The sequence below is a fragment of the Miscanthus floridulus genome, chromosome 4 (genome assembly GCF_019320115.1).
Source record: "Miscanthus floridulus cultivar M001 chromosome 4, ASM1932011v1, whole genome shotgun sequence".
Classification (NCBI taxonomy): Eukaryota; Viridiplantae; Streptophyta; class Magnoliopsida; order Poales; family Poaceae; genus Miscanthus; species Miscanthus floridulus.
The window spans coordinates 40,110,227-40,115,612 of record NC_089583.1 but is presented as its reverse complement, the minus strand read 5'-3'; the positions used below and the strand labels follow the sequence as shown (position 1 = coordinate 40,115,612).

Below are 5,386 nucleotides of genomic sequence, written 5' to 3'. Positions count from 1 at the left end.
AGCAAAAAAAAATTGTAGATGAAATACAAATGTTTTAGTTTAGTTTTAAGCATATCTTTTTCTGTTCAAAAAGAAGTATATAGTTTTTTGGACTATATATTTTTAGCCCTTTATAAAGACATTTATGGCATTAATCTAGCTATAGACCATGCAGTTCTATCACTAGTGATATGGTTTGGCTTGTGAAGTCTCCATATATAGGTGTCAGTATGTGTAAGTTTGTATGAATTGAATATACTAGGTCTACAACCATATACAAACATATTAGGAGTCCTACTTATTTAAAGACTTCTTTTTGCACTGCCATTTTTATATAGATACAACTTGGAGACATTATGACATAATTACATCCAGCCATTTTTATATAGATAGAACTTAGAGACATTATGACATCACTACATCTAGCTATAGCCGCAGACCTGTATGTCTATCTCTACTAGCAGTGACTTATCTAGCAGCCCAAAAATAAAGGTACTCCAACATATAGTATCTACCTTGTGCTGATATTACTTTCAGAAGGTACTATGCTGTGGTCTTAACTCAAAACTGAAACTAGTGTGCTGAAACATATCTTGTAATTCTTAATGAACTTACTCCACTTCATTTTTCCCAAATACCTATGTTTTCCCAGGATGACACTATTTTTATCTTGTAATTCTTAATGAACTGGTGCTTATAGCTGATTATTTTGGATACAACTGTTTGTATATACTACTACTACTACTCTACTACCCAAATACCAAATGTTGATGACATCAAATGGCCAAAGAATTGCCCAAAAATATATGAAAGAGGCAAGCCCTTCCTACCAAACCGGGACATCCAACGCCTACCACTTGGAATGAGAAGGTTCCATGATTGGTACTTGCGTGTTCTCCCAACGAGCATAGATATCATACAAGCATGCTTCCCCACCGGCACATTTGGAAGCCCAGCCAGGAAAATTGTCTTTGACTTCAATGACATGCACACATGCTTTCACCTGGGAGAAATGGAGATGAATCTAATTCGCACGTGGTGCCTGTAAGTCCTTGTCCTCCCGATATGATATGAATGTAATCTTTGAATTTTGTTGTAACTAACCCACGCCGTGATTTGTAGAATGCAAGTGCACATTATCAAACAAATGCCAAGTGTGAAAGCCGGGTATGTAGACCCTCAAGCTATAGCCCAAACAAATTTTAATTACCCTAAATAGTGGACACTGGATGCCAAAGAGCTAGCTGCTGCAAAGACTCTTTGGGAGAAAGAGCGCATCCATACGGCAAAACTAAGGGAAGAGTTCCTTAAGGTTGCGGCATACATTGCCCTGGCTTTCAAAAATCTACAACAACACTCTACTATATGGCTACCATACAACTTCGAGTAAGTTCAACTCTATACTTAAAGCTTTGTTCGATATATTTTATTCGATGCAAAAGAGCTTATATAGTTCTATGATTAAATCCATGCAGCAACCACTGGATTTGTATAGCCATCGATGTCGGGAGGAGCATGGCATGGGTCTTTGATTCATTAGATAAGGACCCGACGACATACAAAGACTTCATATCGATTATCAAGATGTTTACATATCGACAATCCTCATTAGCTTATATGTTTCACTACTAGGGATGTGTACATCAATGATGCTCTTCTTTCATCACTGAAGACTCCAAAATTGTCACATATATTATTTTATGATGAATTTGTGACGATATGGTATTCGTCATTGAATGCGCGTCATATTTTACCTACGGTGACGAAATGTCTATTTTCGTCATAGATGTGCATTTGTTCTATGACGAAATGGCCGTCGTCATAGAAGTGTATTCTTTCTATGATGATATATTTTCGTCATTGATATAGCCCTTTTTTCGTCATGACTTGCCGTCTGTTAGGCGGCCAGACGACATCTGCCACACTGGCGGCTGACGTGTCTTGTCCACGTGGCACGTCCACATTGCAGGTGATGTGTCCGACCACATGGCAGTTGACGTCGCCAGTGATGTGGATGGTCCACGTGTCCACTTTTTATTGGGCCACAAGGCTTGCTATGATAGGTTCTCATTTTCATCACTGAAGTAAATAGAAATTCGTCACAGAATCAATTACCAAATCATCACAGAAAGGTTAGATAATTCATCACAAGTGCACATGCTGATTTCATTTCATAATGCAAATAATACTGGAATGACCAAAAGCTTCCATAAATTAATAGATCCAGTATTCTAATGACCAACAACTTAATCAACAATTCTAAACTCGGTTCACATAACTCACTAGACATCACATTTGAACTACTAGTTTCATCTTAGTTCACATTAACATCACAGGAAATAATAAAAAGTTGCCAACCACCAGCAACATAAGTTACTACATAAACAAAATCACCAGCAGACCCCTTGCTTAATGAACCAGCAGCTACGAGCAGCGCTCATGTCGAAGAAGCATTGTTGATGGCCAAGATACGCTTGAGCAGCGCATTGTTCTCCTCCATTCCCTTGTTGTTTATCTCTGTCAGCTTCTTGTACTCCTCCATCTCCTTTTGTGTTCTCGCCAGCTTTTCCTCAGCTTCTTCACTTCTCTTCCTGAGTTCATCGATTTCACCTTGTACAGCAACCGTAGCTTCAGCTGCTAGTTGCTCTCGAAGCTCGCTTTCATTTGATGATGATGATTTGGAGGATGGCACTGGTTTGATGCCAACACTCTTCAGGAAAAGGTTTGAGCTATTCTAGGAGAGCACCTGGGACACAACCTGCACACTGGACACTGCTGTCTCACCTTCAACAACAGGTTCTGTCCTCAAAGTTCTGTCCTCAAAGCTTCCATATTTGACTAAAACGGCAATGGCTCATCATTAGTTGATACTTATTGCATTAATTTGAGGAGGAAATATCACACAAGATGTATTTTAAAAAATAAAAACCTATGCTGCATTGACAGAAACTGATGCCAAATAGGTATGCAATCATGAGTCATTTATTTGTTGTCAGGTAACTGAATACAAGTAGAAGTCAACAACATAGGATTATTATTTAGCAAGTATGTCTAGCTATATTGGATTATGACCGGTTTTGAGCAAAAGATAGAATACAAAAATGTTTGAAACAAGACATATTATCCAATTAATGAATAGTTGTTAGCACAGCGAAACTGATGTCGTGACTTACAACTGCTTCTCTTGCTAGTTCAGTCAGACCATGTTTGGAGCTGGTATGGCAGGTCTTGAAGGCCTCCACCGCATCAAGTTCTTCATTTTGTTCTGTGCTTGGTTCTGCATTGTTTTTCTTCTTCTGTTTCATAGATAACCAATTACAACAAAGTTTTCTCAGATGAAATGCAAAATAAGTTGTTTAGTGCAAATATGTACAGGGTACTCTTTACTTACATATGCATGTAAGTGTGCCACATAGCTGCGAGAACCCGTAGCTTGATGATACTTAACTTTACGGCGATTCTGCTTGTTCTTTTCACTTGATTCCTACAAGATAATGAACATGTCAGATGAGATCATAGGTTTAAAATGAGAAGATCCTTTGGAAACTGATTGAGAAAGAATATATGACAAGATACCTATTTATCTGAAAAACAGTAAGATGGTAATTTTTCAACTCCTACAGAGTTGTCTACTCTTTTATGCCCCTATACAACTTCTATGAAATGTACATATCAAATTGTCTAAATGCTCACCATGAACTGTCTTTCTATTGTTCTATTCATGATTTTGTCCTTTAGAATATGTTATTCTATCCTTTGATGAATGGACTAATATTTAAGGGCATATTTGTAATCCTTTTTGTTTGCAGGATATATATGACCAACCCTTTTTTCCCAAGTACATTCTGCTAATTGCTCCAATTTAGGAGCTTAGGAAATCTTTATGTTTGAAAATATTTATGTGTTACACTGCTTTTCATTGAAGGGCCTGGGTATAGCAAGAAGGATTGATGAGATGATATGTTTAAAATGAGAAGATCCTTTGGAAACTGAATGAGAAAGAATATATGAGAAGATACCCATACCATGTTTTTTTGGATCAGACCACTTTGCAACTAGTGCCTTCCACTGTTCATCAGTCATGCATGCAACTAGAGAAGTTGTCCTAATCTCATTTGTAGGTACACCATTGAAGTATTTATTCTTGAGCCGATAACGCATTTGTCGCACCCTAGAGCACAGCATATCGGTGCAATCTTCCTCTATTGGCTTGTCGTCAGGGTTAATGGCCAAGCGCCCCTAGTCATATGACAATTCCATATTTAGTTAGTCAATTTAGGTTAAACAGATATACATGTTAACCATAGAAACAGTAATGCACTTACAGAGAGCTTTCCCACAAAGTTTTTGTAATATTGATCTTCTCTCTTGTATTCTTTCCAATGAGGTAGGACAGGAACCTTATCCCGAATGATGACACCAGCCTCAAATGCAAACTTGGTAGCTTGAACAGGTTCATGAGGCCTTCTTTTGCCTTCAGCAATAGCTATGGGCATTCTCCTTCCCATAGCTTTTGTCATCCTGTCCAGCTATGTTCCCTTGGTGGGTGGCCTAGGTCTCCTTGGGCTCGCTGTGCAGGAGCTACAAAATAGAATTTGCATTAAAATGATTTAGTTTCATGTAGATAAGCAAAACAGATGACATATTTGAATGACAAAGAAACTATAACTTGCCTTCAGTGTCTTCCTCCCTAGCTACATTGTCTTCATTAGCACCTGTACTTTCTTGAGCACCAGCTCCACTGACTTCCTCTGCAGCTGTATTGTCCTGACCACCAACTCCATTGCCTTCCTCTGCATCTGTATAAGAACTTTTGTGGTGGTATTTCATCATAACCATCTGTAGGATCCTCTACATTCTAGCCATCTCTCGCTGAAGGTTGAAGCCTTTTTGATGATCTTGTTTGGGATTCAGGAGGTTGCACTTGTGATCCTTGAGATGCCCTCACTCTCTTACTAGCCCTAACTCCTGGCGCCATGGTGGGACCTATCTTCTTCTTCTTTGAAGCTAGGACTTTCCGACTATGCCCTGCAGGATACTGTGGAAAAAAATCAAGTAAGTCATGTGCATTAATAGGCAAGACCATATATTAAAGAACAGGTATGCAAGAAACAAGATGCATCTAAAAGCAAGGGCATATATTAAAGAACAGATTAAAAACATTCAAATGCAATGCAAATATTCCCCATCCAGTACTTTGAAGATAGAAGAAGCACCTTAGTTGCCAGGGGTTGTGGTTGCTCATCAGATTCAGTGTCATCATCATCACTATCTCCTTGATCACCATCTTCAAGGAGATACTCCAATGAATCTGAATCTTCAGTATTTGTTTTCTTGTTTGCTGATTTCCCCCCTTCTTTGATGCAGATTGTGATACAGAGTTATTAAATTCAGTAGATAGATTTTT

The 5,386-nt window shown here is 38.5% G+C and overlaps 1 pseudogene; it reads right to left on the bottom strand.

Moving 5' to 3' along the window:
• Positions 1-2,209: 2,209 nt before the first annotated feature.
• Positions 2,210-4,499, bottom strand: LOC136551376 (uncharacterized; annotated as a pseudogene).
• Positions 4,500-5,386: the final 887 nt, after the last annotated feature.